We start from the raw sequence: 18,647 nt of genomic DNA, 5'->3' as shown, positions 1-18,647 counted from the left end.
AGAGCATATATAGGGGGTGGAAAACTAGCATTCACCAAAAGGATACCAAAGTATCAAGACACACCACTCAGAACAAGTATATAAAAAATTAACAAATTTTATTGAACATGTAAACATTTTTTAAAAAATACAATAATAATGAACAAGGAATTAGTAATATGAGGAAGGATAGTATCCGAGTAAGTTGCACAAAGAAACAGAGAGCCAGAGAAAGAAAGTAACGCGGACTATGGGGGTGAGATAAAAAGTCACCAGTCTCCGTGGTAGTCAATATACATAATCAACCTGTTGCTCACCACCATCTAAAGTGCAAATGCATAGAAAAAATATATAATAATCATCACATACCCATAGAGTCCGCTACCCCTGCTCTCCGAAGAAGTCCCGACGCGCGTTTCGCGTTCCCGCTTTATCAAGAGAAAGAAAATGTGCATGCTGTGTCCATGGTAAGCCCCCAACTTATAAGGGGCATCACTTCCCGCCACCGCCAATACAGCATCGCGCACGGCACCGCCGCCCCCGGGTCTCAGCTGCAATCGTTTCCGGCACTCATGATCGGTGTGCGGGGAGGAAATCCTCCGTGACGTCATATCCGCATCACCGATAATATAGAGGCCTTCAACAAAATGGTGATTCCCGGGCGCAGTGCGCATGCGCGTCGCCATGTTATTGGAGTCAGATTCCACAATCCCTTACACACCGCTAGACCAATCGGTAAGTGGTACTAACAGAAATAACTTAAGTTCCATGCAGTGAAGACCTAAGAAGAATGGAAATATAGAGAATGCCGCCACCGTGTATCAGGGCATATAAATATTAAAGGTACAGTTACATATATATAACACATCATTTAAATATAAGAGATCACGAAGCAAAGTACCAGAGGAGTGCCATCTTAACCATATGCCTTCGAAGTTAGTATAAATAAAAAGTTTCAAAAGAAGCTCTCCATATCTCAGCTCATGATCACTGTGCAGCATTCCCAATTAGTTCATAAGGAGGGAGATGTTCTTGGGATATTTTCAGTATATAGAAATAGGTCAGTAAGGGCATCAGATCTTGCAGAACAGCGGAGGTTCAGAACCAAGGTGTATATTTCTGGGAAGATTTGTCCAGATATTACTATGACAAGAAAGTATACAGAGTGTAAATAAAAACAAACATGAACACAAATTTAAAAAGCAGAGATTTATAAAAATGGAGCGAAACTAAGTTTCTCGTTAAGTCCCACAGGGGACATAGTACCAAGTTCTACAGTCCATCTAGTTTCAGTTTGTGCCAATAGTTGTTTTAAATTTCCCCCTCTTATCCCCCCATGAATCCTGTCAATGCCCCTAACTTTGAGGCCGCGAGGGTCAGAATTATGATATTGTAAGAAATGTTTAGGTAGTGTTTTTAATAAGCTAACATCTTCTACCTCTTTTGCAACTGAAATATCCCTTGCATGCTCTCTCACCCTTATGCGCAGCTCCCTGGTTGTCAAACCAACATACATTTTGGAACAGGGACACTGCGCAAGATATATAACGTAAGAAGTAGTGCACGAAATATAATGTACAATATTGTACTCATGGGTCCCAGTAGCATTTGTAAAGGTCTTAGCTCTGACAATATTGGAGAGATTACACGCCATACAGTTTCCACATGGGAAACAACCCCACCTTTGTTTGGAATTACCAAAAAAACTTTTATGTGGGGCCACATAGTGACTTCTCACCAATTGATCTTTTAAATTTTTACTCCTCCGTGCAGTAATAAGAGGTCTTATAGAAATTTCTTTGTTCAGTATGGGGTCCGTTTGGAGAACAGGCCAGTGCCTAGTTAAAATTTGGCGCATAACATCCCACTGACAATTATATGTAGATATAAATCTGGTGTGGGACTCACCTTTGTCAACCTTAGTGCCAGAATTACAAAGTAATTTCTGACGTGGAGTATATTTGGCACGATGGTAGCCATATTTGATGTTTCTCTGGCTATATCCCCTTTCCAGGAAACGTTTTCTAAGATCTTTGGCCTGCTCCTCAAACCTATCCACAGTAGAACAGGTACGTTTTGCACGGAGGAATTGACCGGTAGGGATGGCTTTAATCGTTGAGTAAGCATGTCCTGAGGAGGCATGAAGAAAGGAATTTACGGAGGTCTCTTTCCTGAAGATGTCAGTCTGGACGGACCCCGAATCGTCAACCGACAATGCAATGTCCAGAAAGTCAATCTTACGCTCGTGCCATTTATATGTCAGTCGAATATTGTACGGATTAATGTTTAAAGTTGACATAAATCTCTCCAGATCAGGGACCGGTCCCTGCCAGATAATTAAAAGATCATCAATATATCGAAGCCAGCACTGCACATGGTCAGCGGCGCATGCGCCATCCCCACGGAAAACCTCCCTCTCCCAGTATCCAAGGAAGAGGTTAGCGTAGGCGGGCGCACACGCCGCCCCCATGGCAGTGCCGCGTTTCTGCAGGTAAAACCGGTCCCTAAAAGTAAAGAAATTATGGTACAATACATACTGTAATAATTCCAAAAGGAGATCGATAAAGGGTCTGCCCAGACTGCTCATCTCCAAAAAATATCGTACAGCCTCAATACCCTGTTGGTGGTCAATACAGGTGTATAGGGACTCGACGTCCGCGGTGACAAAGAGCATGTCAGAGTCCAAACAAAGGCCGTCAACCCTGACCAGGACGTCCAAAGAGTCCCTGACATAGGAGGGCAGCGTTGTATTTATAGTAGCGCCATGCACAGCACAGATGGAGCGATGTGTGTGACCGCGCTCGTGTATGAGATACATACGTATAACCATATTATTATTATTATAGTAGCGCCATGCACAGCACAGATGGGGCGATGTGTGTGACCGCGCTCGTGTATGAGATACATCCGTATAACCATATTATTATTATTATAGTAGCGCCATGCACAGCAGAGATGGGGCGATGTGTGTGACCGCGCTCGTGTATGATACATCCGTATAACCATATTATTATTGTATTTATATTCACCAAAAGGATACCAAAGTATCAAGACACACCACTCAGAACAAGTATATAAAAAATTAACAAATTTTATTGAACATGTAAACATTTTTTAAAAAATACAATAATAATGAACAAGGAATTAGTAATATGAGGAAGGATACTATCCGAGTAAGTTGCACAAAGAAACAGAGAGCCAGAGAAAGAAAGTAACGCGGACTATGGGGGTGAGATAAAAAGTCACCAGTCTCCGTGGTAGTCAATATACATAATCAACCTGTTGCTCACCACCATCTAAAGTGCAAATGCATAGAAAAAATATATAATAATCATCACATACCCATAGAGTCCGCTACCCCTGCTCTCCGAAGAAGTCCCGACGCGCGTTTCGCGTTCCCGCTTTATCAAGAGAAAGAAAATGTGCATGCTGTGTCCATGGTAAGCCCCCAACTTATAAGGGGCATCACTTCCCGCCACCGCCAATACAGCATCGCGCACGGCACCGCCGCCCCCGGGTCTCAGCTGCAATCGTTTCCGGCACTCATGATCGGTGTGCGGGGAGGAAATCCTCCGTGACGTCATATCCGCATCACCGATAATATAGAGGCCTTCAACAAAATGGTGATTCCCGGGCGCAGTGCGCATGCGCGTCGCCATGTTATTGGAGTCAGATTCCACAATCCCTTACACACCGCTAGACCAATCGGTAAGTGGTACTAACAGAAATAACTTAAGTTCCATGCAGTGAAGACCTAAGAAGAATGGAAATATAGAGAATGCCGCCACCGTGTATCAGGGCATATAAATATTAAAGGTACAGTTACATATATATAACACATCATTTAAATATAAGAGATCACGAAGCAAAGTACCAGAGGAGTGCCATCTTAACCATATGCCTTCGAAGTTAGTATAAATAAAAAGTTTCAAAAGAAGCTCTCCATATCTCAGCTCATGATCACTGTGCAGCATTCCCAATTAGTTCATAAGGAGGGAGATGTTCTTGGGATATTTTCAGTATATAGAAATAGGTCAGTAAGGGCATCAGATCTTGCAGAACAGCGGAGGTTCAGAACCAAGGTGTATATTTCTGGGAAGATTTGTCCAGATATTACTATGACAAGAAAGTATACAGAGTGTAAATAAAAACAAACATGAACACAAATTTAAAAAGCAGAGATTTATAAAAATGGAGCGAAACTAAGTTTCTCGTTAAGTCCCACAGGGGACATAGTACCAAGTTCTACAGTCCATCTAGTTTCAGTTTGTGCCAATAGTTGTTTTAAATTTCCCCCTCTTATCCCCCCATGAATCCTGTCAATGCCCCTAACTTTGAGGCCGCGAGGGTCAGAATTATGATATTGTAAGAAATGTTTAGGTAGTGTTTTTAATAAGCTAACATCTTCTACCTCTTTTGCAACTGAAATATCCCTTGCATGCTCTCTCACCCTTATGCGCAGCTCCCTGGTTGTCAAACCAACATACATTTTGGAACAGGGACACTGCGCAAGATATATAACGTAAGAAGTAGTGCACGAAATATAATGTACAATATTGTACTCATGGGTCCCAGTAGCATTTGTAAAGGTCTTAGCTCTGACAATATTGGAGAGATTACACGCCATACAGTTTCCACATGGGAAACAACCCCACCTTTGTTTGGAATTACCAAAAAAACTTTTATGTGGGGCCACATAGTGACTTCTCACCAATTGATCTTTTAAATTTTTACTCCTCCGTGCAGTAATAAGAGGTCTTATAGAAATTTCTTTGTTCAGTATGGGGTCCGTTTGGAGAACAGGCCAGTGCCTAGTTAAAATTTGGCGCATAACATCCCACTGACAATTATATGTAGATATAAATCTGGTGTGGGACTCACCTTTGTCAACCTTAGTGCCAGAATTACAAAGTAATTTCTGACGTGGAGTATATTTGGCACGATGGTAGCCATATTTGATGTTTCTCTGGCTATATCCCCTTTCCAGGAAACGTTTTCTAAGATCTTTGGCCTGCTCCTCAAACCTATCCACAGTAGAACAGGTACGTTTTGCACGGAGGAATTGACCGGTAGGGATGGCTTTAATCGTTGAGTAAGCATGTCCTGAGGAGGCATGAAGAAAGGAATTTACGGAGGTCTCTTTCCTGAAGATGTCAGTCTGGACGGACCCCGAATCGTCAACCGACAATGCAATGTCCAGAAAGTCAATCTTACGCTCGTGCCATTTATATGTCAGTCGAATATTGTACGGATTAATGTTTAAAGTTGACATAAATCTCTCCAGATCAGGGACCGGTCCCTGCCAGATAATTAAAAGATCATCAATATATCGAAGCCAGCACTGCACATGGTCAGCGGCGCATGCGCCATCCCCACGGAAAACCTCCCTCTCCCAGTATCCAAGGAAGAGGTTAGCGTAGGCGGGCGCACACGCCGCCCCCATGGCAGTGCCGCGTTTCTGCAGGTAAAACCGGTCCCTAAAAGTAAAGAAATTATGGTACAATACATACTGTAATAATTCCAAAAGGAGATCGATAAAGGGTCTGCCCAGACTGCTCATCTCCAAAAAATATCGTACAGCCTCAATACCCTGTTGGTGGTCAATACAGGTGTATAGGGACTCGACGTCCGCGGTGACAAAGAGCATGTCAGAGTCCAAACAAAGGCCGTCAACCCTGACCAGGACGTCCAAAGAGTCCCTGACATAGGAGGGCAGCGTTGTATTTATAGTAGCGCCATGCACAGCACAGATGGAGCGATGTGTGTGACCGCGCTCGTGTATGAGATACATACGTATAACCATATTATTATTATTATAGTAGCGCCATGCACAGCACAGATGGGGCGATGTGTGTGACCGCGCTCGTGTATGAGATACATCCGTATAACCATATTATTATTATTATAGTAGCGCCATGCACAGCACAGAAGGGGCAATGTGTGACCGTGCTCGTGTATGATACATCAGTATAACCATATTATTATTATTATAGTAGCGCCATGCACAGCACAAAGGGGCGATGTGTGTGACCGCGCTCGTGTATGAGATACATCTGTATAACCATATTATTATTATTATTATAGTAGCGCCATGCATAGCACAGATGGGGCAATGTGTGACCGCGCTCGTGTATGAGATACATCCGTATAACCATATTATTATTATTATAGTAGCGACATGCACAGCACAGATGGAGCGATGTGTGTGACCGCGCTCGTGTATGAGATACATCCATATAACCATATTATTATTATCATAGTAGCGCCATGTACAGCACAGATGGGGCGATGTGTGTGACCGCGCTCGTGTATGAGATACATACGTATAACCATATTATTATTATTATAGTAGCGCCATGCACAGCACAGATGGGGCGATGTGTGTGACCGCGCTCGTGTATGAGATACATCCGTATAACCATATTATTATTATTATAGTAGCGCCATGCACAGCACAGATGGGGCGATGTGTGTGACCGCGCTCGTGTATGAGATACATCCGTATAACCATATTATTATTATTATAGTAGCGCCATGCACAGCACAGATGGGGCGATGTGTGTGACCGCGCTCGTGTATGAGATACATCCGTATAACCATATTATTATTATTATTATAGAAGCGCCATGCACAGCACAGATGGAGGCGATGTGTGTGACCGCGCTCGTGTATGAGATACATCCGTATAACCATATTATTATTATAGTAGCGCCATGCACAGCACAGATGGGGCGATGTGTGTGACCGTGTTCGTGTATGAGATACATCCGTATAACCATATTATTATTATTATAGTAGTGCCATGCACAGCACAGATGGGGGCGGTGTGTGTGACCGCGCTCGTGTATGAGATACATCTGTATAACCATATTATTATTATAGTAGCGCCATGCACAGCACAGATGGGGCGATGTGTGACCGCGCTCGTGTATGAGATACATCTGTATAACCATATTATTATTATTATAGTACTGCCATGCACAGCAGAGATGGGGGCGATGTGTGTGACCGCGCTCGTGTATGAGATACATCTGTATAACCATATTATTATTATTATAGTACTGCCATGCACAGCAGAGATGGGGCGATGTGTGTGACCGCGCTCGTGTATGATACATCCGTATAACCATATTATTATTGTATTTATATTCACCAAAAGGATACCAAAGTATCAAGACACACCACTCAGAACAAGTATATAAAAAATTAACAAATTTTATTGAACATGTAAACATTTTTTAAAAAATACAATAATAATGAACAAGGAATTAGTAATATGAGGAAGGATACTATCCGAGTAAGTTGCACAAAGAAACAGAGAGCCAGAGAAAGAAAGTAACGCGGACTATGGGGGTGAGATAAAAAGTCACCAGTCTCCGTGGTAGTCAATATACATAATCAACCTGTTGCTCACCACCATCTAAAGTGCAAATGCATAGAAAAAATATATAATAATCATCACATACCCATAGAGTCCGCTACCCCTGCTCTCCGAAGAAGTCCCGACGCGCGTTTCGCGTTCCCGCTTTATCAAGAGAAAGAAAATGTGCATGCTGTGTCCATGGTAAGCCCCCAACTTATAAGGGGCATCACTTCCCGCCACCGCCAATACAGCATCGCGCACGGCACCGCCGCCCCCGGGTCTCAGCTGCAATCGTTTCCGGCACTCATGATCGGTGTGCGGGGAGGAAATCCTCCGTGACGTCATATCCGCATCACCGATAATATAGAGGCCTTCAACAAAATGGTGATTCCCGGGCGCAGTGCGCATGCGCGTCGCCATGTTATTGGAGTCAGATTCCACAATCCCTTACACACCGCTAGACCAATCGGTAAGTGGTACTAACAGAAATAACTTAAGTTCCATGCAGTGAAGACCTAAGAAGAATGGAAATATAGAGAATGCCGCCACCGTGTATCAGGGCATATAAATATTAAAGGTACAGTTACATATATATAACACATCATTTAAATATAAGAGATCACGAAGCAAAGTACCAGAGGAGTGCCATCTTAACCATATGCCTTCGAAGTTAGTATAAATAAAAAGTTTCAAAAGAAGCTCTCCATATCTCAGCTCATGATCACTGTGCAGCATTCCCAATTAGTTCATAAGGAGGGAGATGTTCTTGGGATATTTTCAGTATATAGAAATAGGTCAGTAAGGGCATCAGATCTTGCAGAACAGCGGAGGTTCAGAACCAAGGTGTATATTTCTGGGAAGATTTGTCCAGATATTACTATGACAAGAAAGTATACAGAGTGTAAATAAAAACAAACATGAACACAAATTTAAAAAGCAGAGATTTATAAAAATGGAGCGAAACTAAGTTTCTCGTTAAGTCCCACAGGGGACATAGTACCAAGTTCTACAGTCCATCTAGTTTCAGTTTGTGCCAATAGTTGTTTTAAATTTCCCCCTCTTATCCCCCCATGAATCCTGTCAATGCCCCTAACTTTGAGGCCGCGAGGGTCAGAATTATGATATTGTAAGAAATGTTTAGGTAGTGTTTTTAATAAGCTAACATCTTCTACCTCTTTTGCAACTGAAATATCCCTTGCATGCTCTCTCACCCTTATGCGCAGCTCCCTGGTTGTCAAACCAACATACATTTTGGAACAGGGACACTGCGCAAGATATATAACGTAAGAAGTAGTGCACGAAATATAATGTACAATATTGTACTCATGGGTCCCAGTAGCATTTGTAAAGGTCTTAGCTCTGACAATATTGGAGAGATTACACGCCATACAGTTTCCACATGGGAAACAACCCCACCTTTGTTTGGAATTACCAAAAAAACTTTTATGTGGGGCCACATAGTGACTTCTCACCAATTGATCTTTTAAATTTTTACTCCTCCGTGCAGTAATAAGAGGTCTTATAGAAATTTCTTTGTTCAGTATGGGGTCCGTTTGGAGAACAGGCCAGTGCCTAGTTAAAATTTGGCGCATAACATCCCACTGACAATTATATGTAGATATAAATCTGGTGTGGGACTCACCTTTGTCAACCTTAGTGCCAGAATTACAAAGTAATTTCTGACGTGGAGTATATTTGGCACGATGGTAGCCATATTTGATGTTTCTCTGGCTATATCCCCTTTCCAGGAAACGTTTTCTAAGATCTTTGGCCTGCTCCTCAAACCTATCCACAGTAGAACAGGTACGTTTTGCACGGAGGAATTGACCGGTAGGGATGGCTTTAATCGTTGAGTAAGCATGTCCTGAGGAGGCATGAAGAAAGGAATTTACGGAGGTCTCTTTCCTGAAGATGTCAGTCTGGACGGACCCCGAATCGTCAACCGACAATGCAATGTCCAGAAAGTCAATCTTACGCTCGTGCCATTTATATGTCAGTCGAATATTGTACGGATTAATGTTTAAAGTTGACATAAATCTCTCCAGATCAGGGACCGGTCCCTGCCAGATAATTAAAAGATCATCAATATATCGAAGCCAGCACTGCACATGGTCAGCGGCGCATGCGCCATCCCCACGGAAAACCTCCCTCTCCCAGTATCCAAGGAAGAGGTTAGCGTAGGCGGGCGCACACGCCGCCCCCATGGCAGTGCCGCGTTTCTGCAGGTAAAACCGGTCCCTAAAAGTAAAGAAATTATGGTACAATACATACTGTAATAATTCCAAAAGGAGATCGATAAAGGGTCTGCCCAGACTGCTCATCTCCAAAAAATATCGTACAGCCTCAATACCCTGTTGGTGGTCAATACAGGTGTATAGGGACTCGACGTCCGCGGTGACAAAGAGCATGTCAGAGTCCAAACAAAGGCCGTCAACCCTGACCAGGACGTCCAAAGAGTCCCTGACATAGGAGGGCAGCGTTGTATTTATAGTAGCGCCATGCACAGCACAGATGGAGCGATGTGTGTGACCGCGCTCGTGTATGAGATACATCCGTATAACCATATTATTATTATTATAGTAGCGCCATGCACAGCACAGAAGGGGCAATGTGTGACCGTGCTCGTGTATGATACATCAGTATAACCATATTATTATTATTATAGTAGCGCCATGCACAGCACAAAGGGGCGATGTGTGTGACCGCGCTCGTGTATGAGATACATCTGTATAACCATATTATTATTATTATTATTATAGTAGCGCCATGCATAGCACAGATGGGGCAATGTGTGACCGCGCTCGTGTATGAGATACATCCGTATAACCATATTATTATTATTATAGTAGCGACATGCACAGCACAGATGGAGCGATGTGTGTGACCGCGCTCGTGTATGAGATACATCCATATAACCATATTATTATTATCATAGTAGCGCCATGCACAGCACAGATGGGGCGATGTGTGTGACCGCGCTCGTGTATGAGATACATCCGTATAACCATATTATTATTATTATAGTAGCGCCATGCACAGCACAGATGGGGCGATGTGTGTGACCGTGCTCGTGTATGAGATACATCCGTATAACCATATTATTATTATTATAGTAGCGCCATGCACAGCACAGATGGGGCGATGTGTGTGACCGTGCTCGTGTATGAGATACATCCGTATAACCATATTATTATTATTATAGTAGCGCCATGCACAGCACAGATGGGGCGATGTGTGTGACCGCGCTCGTGTATGAGATACATCCGTATAACCATATTATTATTATTATTATAGTAGCGCCATGCACAGCACAGATGGGGGCGTTGTGTGACCGCGCTCGTGTATGAGATACATCCGTATAACCATATTATTATTATAGTAGCGCCATGCACAGCACAGATGGGGCGATGTGTGTGACCGTGTTCGTGTATGAGATACATCCGTATAACCATATTATTATTATTATAGTAGTGCCATGCACAGCACAGATGGGGGCGGTGTGTGTGACCGCGCTCGTGTATGAGATACATCTGTATAACCATATTATTATTATAGTAGCGCCATGCACAGCACAGATGGGGCGATGTGTGACCGCGCTCGTGTATGAGATACATCTGTATAACCATATTATTATTATTATAGTACTGCCATGCACAGCAGAGATGGGGGCGATGTGTGTGACCACGCTCGTGTATGAGATACATCTGTATAACCATATTATTATAGTAGCGCCATGCACAGCACAGATGGAGGCGATGTGCGTGACCGCGCTCGTGTATGATACATCCGTATAACCATATTATTATTGTATTTATATTCACCAAAAGGATACCAAAGTATCAAGACACACCACTCAGAACAAGTATATAAAAAATTAACAAATTTTATTGAATATGTAAACATTTTTTAAAAAATACAATAATAATGAACAAGGAATTAGTAATATGAGGAAGGATAGTATCCGAGTAAGTTGCACAAAGAAACAGAGAGCCAGAGAAAGAAAGTAACGCGGACTATGGGGGTGAGATAAAAAGTCACCAGTCTCCGTGGTAGTCAATATACATAATCAACCTGTTGCTCACCACCATCTAAAGTGCAAATGCATAGAAAAAATATATAATAATCATCACATACCCATAGAGTCCGCTACCCCTGCTCTCCGAAGAAGTCCCGACGCGCGTTTCGCGTTCCCGCTTTATCAAGAGAAAGAAAATGTGCATGCTGTGTCCATGGTAAGCCCCCAACTTATAAGGGGCATCACTTCCCGCCACCGCCAATACAGCATCGCGCACGGCACCGCCGCCCCCGGGTCTCAGCTGCAATCGTTTCCGGCACTCATGATCGGTGTGCGGGGAGGAAATCCTCCGTGACGTCATATCCGCATCACCGATAATATAGAGGCCTTCAACAAAATGGTGATTCCCGGGCGCAGTGCGCATGCGCGTCGCCATGTTATTGGAGTCAGATTCCACAATCCCTTACACACCGCTAGACCAATCGGTAAGTGGTACTAACAGAAATAACTTAAGTTCCATGCAGTGAAGACCTAAGAAGAATGGAAATATAGAGAATGCCGCCACCGTGTATCAGGGCATATAAATATTAAAGGTACAGTTACATATATATAACACATCATTTAAATATAAGAGATCACGAAGCAAAGTACCAGAGGAGTGCCATCTTAACCATATGCCTTCGAAGTTAGTATAAATAAAAAGTTTCAAAAGAAGCTCTCCATATCTCAGCTCATGATCACTGTGCAGCATTCCCAATTAGTTCATAAGGAGGGAGATGTTCTTGGGATATTTTCAGTATATAGAAATAGGTCAGTAAGGGCATCAGATCTTGCAGAACAGCGGAGGTTCAGAACCAAGGTGTATATTTCTGGGAAGATTTGTCCAGATATTACTATGACAAGAAAGTATACAGAGTGTAAATAAAAACAAACATGAACACAAATTTAAAAAGCAGAGATTTATAAAAATGGAGCGAAACTAAGTTTCTCGTTAAGTCCCACAGGGGACATAGTACCAAGTTCTACAGTCCATCTAGTTTCAGTTTGTGCCAATAGTTGTTTTAAATTTCCCCCTCTTATCCCCCCATGAATCCTGTCAATGCCCCTAACTTTGAGGCCGCGAGGGTCAGAATTATGATATTGTAAGAAATGTTTAGGTAGTGTTTTTAATAAGCTAACATCTTCTACCTCTTTTGCAACTGAAATATCCCTTGCATGCTCTCTCACCCTTATGCGCAGCTCCCTGGTTGTCAAACCAACATACATTTTGGAACAGGGACACTGCGCAAGATATACGTAAGAAGTAGTGCACGAAATATAATGTACAATATTGTACTCATGGGTCCCAGTAGCATTTGTAAAGGTCTTAGCTCTGACAATATTGGAGAGATTACACGCCATACAGTTTCCACATGGGAAACAACCCCACCTTTGTTTGGAATTACCAAAAAAACTTTTATGTGGGGCCACATAGTGACTTCTCACCAATTGATCTTTTAAATTTTTACTCCTCCGTGCAGTAATAAGAGGTCTTATAGAAATTTCTTTGTTCAGTATGGGGTCCGTTTGGAGAACAGGCCAGTGCCTAGTTAAAATTTGGCGCATAACATCCCACTGACAATTATATGTAGATATAAATCTGGTGTGGGACTCACCTTTGTCAACCTTAGTGCCAGAATTACAAAGTAATTTCTGACGTGGAGTATATTTGGCACGATGGTAGCCATATTTGATGTTTCTCTGGCTATATCCCCTTTCCAGGAAACGTTTTCTAAGATCTTTGGCCTGCTCCTCAAACCTATCCACAGTAGAACAGGTACGTTTTGCACGGAGGAATTGACCGGTAGGGATGGCTTTAATCGTTGAGTAAGCATGTCCTGAGGAGGCATGAAGAAAGGAATTTACGGAGGTCTCTTTCCTGAAGATGTCAGTCTGGACGGACCCCGAATCGTCAACCGACAATGTAATGTCCAGAAAGTCAATCTTACGCTCGTGCCATTTATATGTCAGTCGAATATTGTACGGATTAATGTTTAAAGTTGACATAAATCTCTCCAGATCAGGGACCGGTCCCTGCCAGATAATTAAAAGATCATCAATATATCGAAGCCAGCACTGCACATGGTCAGCGGCGCATGCGCCATCCCCACGGAAAACCTCCCTCTCCCAGTATCCAAGGAAGAGGTTAGCGTAGGCGGGCGCACACGCCGCCCCCATGGCAGTGCCGCGTTTCTGCAGGTAAAACCGGTCCCTAAAAGTAAAGAAATTATGGTACAATACATACTGTAATAATTCCAAAAGGAGATCGATAAAGGGTCTGCCCAGACTGCTCATCTCCAAAAAATATCGTACAGCCTCAATACCCTGTTGGTGGTCAATACAGGTGTATAGGGACTCGACGTCCGCGGTGACAAAGAGCATGTCAGAGTCCAAACAAAGGCCGTCAACCCTGACCAGGACGTCCAAAGAGTCCCTGACATAGGAGGGCAGCGTTGTATTTATAGTAGCGCCATGCACAGCACAGATGGAGCGATGTGTGTGACCGCGCTCGTGTATGAGATACATCCGTATAACCATATTATTATTATTATAGTAGCGCCATGCACAGCACAGAAGGGGCAATGTGTGACCGTGCTCGTGTATGATACATCAGTATAACCATATTATTATTATTATAGTAGCGCCATGCACAGCACAGAAGGGGCAATGTGTGACCGTGCTCGTGTATGATACATCCGTATAACCATATTATTATTATTATAGTAGCGCCATGTACAGCACAAAGGGGCGATGTGTGTGACCGCGCTCGTGTATGAGATACATCTGTATAACCATATTATTATTATTATTATTATAGTAGCGCCATGCATAGCACAGATGGGGCAATGTGTGACCGCGCTCGTGTATGAGATACATCCGTATAACCATATTATTATTATTATAGTAGCGACATGCACAGCACAGATGGAGCGATGTGTGTGACCGCGCTCGTGTATGAGATACATCCATATAACCATATTATTATTATCATAGTAGCGCCATGCACAGCACAGATGGGGCGATGTGTGTGACCGCGCTCGTGTATGAGATACATCCGTATAACCATATTATTATTATTATAGTAGCGCCATGCACAGCACAGATGGGGCGATGTGTGTGACCGTGCTCGTGTATGAGATACATCCGTATAACCATATTATTATTATTATAGTAGCGCCATGCACAGCACAGATGGGGCGATGTGTGTGACCGTGCTCGTGTATGAGATACATCCGTATAACCATATTATTATTATTATAGTAGCGCCATGCACAGCACAGATGGGGCGATGTGTGTGACCGCGCTCGTGTATGAGATACATCCGTATAACCATATTATTATTATTATTATAGTAGCGCCATGCACAGCACAGATGGGGGCGTTGTGTGACCGCGCTCGTGTATGAGATACATCCGTATAACCATATTATTATTATAGTAGCGCCATGCACAGCACAGATGGGGCGATGTGTGTGACCGCGCTCGTGTATGAGATACATCCGTATAACCATATTATTATAGTAGCGCTATGTACAGCACAGATGGGGCGATGTGTGTGACCGTGTTCGTGTATGAGATACATCCGTATAACCATATTATTATTATTATAGTAGTGCCATGCACAGCACAGATGGGGGCGGTGTGTGTGACCGCGCTCGTGTATGAGATACATCTGTATAACCATATTATTATTATAGTAGCGCCATGCACAGCACAGATGGGGCGATGTGTGACCGCGCTCGTGTATGAGATACATCTGTATAACCATATTATTATTATTATAGTACTGCCATGCACAGCAGAGATGGGGGCGATGTGTGTGACCACGCTCGTGTATGAGATACATCTGTATAACCATATTATTATAGTAGCGCCATGCACAGCACAGATGGAGGCGATGTGCGTGACCGCGCTCGTGTATGATACATCCGTATAACCATATTATTATTGTATTTATATTCACCAAAAGGATACCAAAGTATCAAGACACACCACTCAGAACAAGTATATAAAAAATTAACAAATTTTATTGAATATGTAAACATTTTTTAAAAAATACAATAATAATGAACAAGGAATTAGTAATATGAGGAAGGATAGTATCCGAGTAAGTTGCACAAAGAAACAGAGAGCCAAAGAAAGAAAGTAACGCGGACTATGGGGGTGAGATAAAAAGTCACCAGTCTCCGTGGTAGTCAATATACATAATCAACCTGTTGCTCACCACCATCTAAAGTGCAAATGCATAGAAAAAATATATAATAATCATCACATACCCATAGAGTCCGCTACCCCTGCTCTCCGAAGAAGTCCCGACGCGCGTTTCGCGTTCCCGCTTTATCAAGAGAAAGAAAATGTGCATGCTGTGTCCATGGTAAGCCCCCAACTTATAAGGGGCATCACTTCCCGCCACCGCCAATACAGCATCGCGCACGGCACCGCCGCCCCCGGGTCTCAGCTGCAATCGTTTCCGGCACTCATGATCGGTGTGCGGGGAGGAAATCCTCCGTGACGTCATATCCGCATCACCGATAATATAGAGGCCTTCAACAAAATGGTGATTCCCGGGCGCAGTGCGCATGCGCGTCGCCATGTTATTGGAGTCAGATTCCACAATCCCTTACACACCGCTAGACCAATCGGTAAGTGGTACTAACAGAAATAACTTAAGTTCCATGCAGTGAAGACCTAAGAAGAATGGAAATATAGAGAATGCCGCCACCGTGTATCAGGGCATATAAATATTAAAGGTACAGTTACATATATATAACACATCATTTAAATATAAGAGATCACGAAGCAAAGTACCAGAGGAGTGCCATCTTAACCATATGCCTTCGAAGTTAGTATAAATAAAAAGTTTCAAAAGAAGCTCTCCATATCTCAGCTCATGATCACTGTGCAGCATTCCCAATTAGTTCATAAGGAGGGAGATGTTCTTGGGATATTTTCAGTATATAGAAATAGGTCAGTAAGGGCATCAGATCTTGCAGAACAGCGGAGGTTCAGAACCAAGGTGTATATTTCTGGGAAGATTTGTCCAGATATTACTATGACAAGAAAGTATACAGAGTGTAAATAAAAACAAACATGAACACAAATTTAAAAAGCAGAGATTTATAAAAATGGAGCGAAACTAAGTTTCTCGTTAAGTCCCACAGGGGACATAGTACCAAGTTCTACAGTCCATCTAGTTTCAGTTTGTGCCAATAGTTGTTTTAAATTTCCCCCTCTTATCCCCCCATGAATCCTGTCAATGCCCCTAACTTTGAGGCCGCGAGGGTCAGAATTATGATATTGTAAGAAATGTTTAGGTAGTGTTTTTAATAAGCTAACATCTTCTACCTCTTTTGCAACTGAAATATCCCTTGCATGCTCTCTCACCCTTATGCGCAGCTCCCTGGTTGTCAAACCAACATACATTTTGGAACAGGGACACTGCGCAAGATATATAACGTAAGAAGTAGTGCACGAAATATAATGTACAATATTGTACTCATGGGTCCCAGTAGCATTTGTAAAGGTCTTAGCTCTGACAATATTGGAGAGATTACACGCCATACAGTTTCCACATGGGAAACAACCCCACCTTTGTTTGGAATTACCAAAAAAACTTTTATGTGGGGCCACATAGTGACTTCTCACCAATTGATCTTTTAAATTTTTACTCCTCCGTGCAGTAATAAGAGGTCTTATAGAAATTTCTTTGTTCAGTATGGGGTCCGTTTGGAGAACAGGCCAGTGCCTAGTTAAAATTTGGCGCATAACATCCCACTGACAATTATATGTAGATATAAATCTGGTGTGGGACTCACCTTTGTCAACCTTAGTGCCAGAATTACAAAGTAATTTCTGACGTGGAGTATATTTGGCACGATGGTAGCCATATTTGATGTTTCTCTGGCTATATCCCCTTTCCAGGAAACGTTTTCTAAGATCTTTGGCCTGCTCCTCAAACCTATCCACAGTAGAACAGGTACGTTTTGCACGGAGGAATTGACCGGTAGGGATGGCTTTAATCGTTGAGTAAGCATGTCCTGAGGAGGCATGAAGAAAGGAATTTACGGAGGTCTCTTTCCTGAAGATGTCAGTCTGGACGGACCCCGAATCGTCAACCGACAATGCAATGTCCAGAAAGTCAATCTTACGCTCGTGCCATTTATATGTCAGTCGAATATTGTACGGATTAATGTTTAAAGTTGACATAAATCTCTCCAGATCAGGGACCGGTCCCTGCCAGATAATTAAAAGATCATCAATATATCGAAGCCAGCACTGCACATGGTCAGCGGCGCATGCGCCATCCCCACGGAAAACCTCCCTCTCCCAGTATCCAAGGAAGAGGTTAGCGTAGGCGGGCGCACACGCCGCCCCCATGGCAGTGCCGCGTTTCTGCAGGTAAAACCGGTCCCTAAAAGTAAAGAAATTATGGTACAATACATACTGTAATAATTCCAAAAGGAGATCGATAAAGGGTCTGCCCAGACTGCTCATCTCCAAAAAATATCGTACAGCCTCAATACCCTGTTGGTGGTCAATACAGGTGTATAGGGACTCGACGTCCGCGGTGACAAAGAGCATGTCAGAGTCCAAACAAAGGCCGTCAACCCTGACCAGGACGTCCAAAGAGTCCCTGACATAGGAGGGCAGCGTTGTATTTATAGTAGCGCCATGCACAGCACAGATGGAGCGATGTGTGTGACCGCGCTCGTGTATGAGATACATCCGTATAACCATATTATTATTATTATAGTAGCGCCATGCACAGCACAGAAGGGGCAATGTGTGACCGTGCTCGTGTATGATACATCAGTATAACCATATTATTATTATTATAGTAGCGCCATGCACAGCACAAAGGGGCGATGTGTGTGACCGCGCTCGTGTATGAGATACATCTGTATAACCATATTATTATTATTATTATTATAGTAGCGCCATGCATAGCACAGATGGGGCAATGTGTGACCGCGCTCGTGTATGAGATACATCCGTATAACCATATTATTATTATTATAGTAGCGACATGCACAGCACAGATGGAGCGATGTGTGTGACCGCGCTCGTGTATGAGATACATCCATATAACCATATTATTATTATCATAGTAGCGCCATGCACAGCACAGATGGGGCGATGTGTGTGACCGCGCTCGTGTATGAGATACATCCGTATAACCATATTATTATTATTATAGTAGCGCCATGCACAGCACAGATGGGGCGATGTGTGTGACCGTGCTCGTGTATGA

This window comes from Ranitomeya variabilis, chromosome 6 (assembly GCF_051348905.1).
Source record: "Ranitomeya variabilis isolate aRanVar5 chromosome 6, aRanVar5.hap1, whole genome shotgun sequence".
In the NCBI taxonomy this organism is placed as follows: Eukaryota; Metazoa; Chordata; class Amphibia; order Anura; family Dendrobatidae; genus Ranitomeya; species Ranitomeya variabilis.
This window is presented reverse-complemented; position numbering follows the sequence as displayed.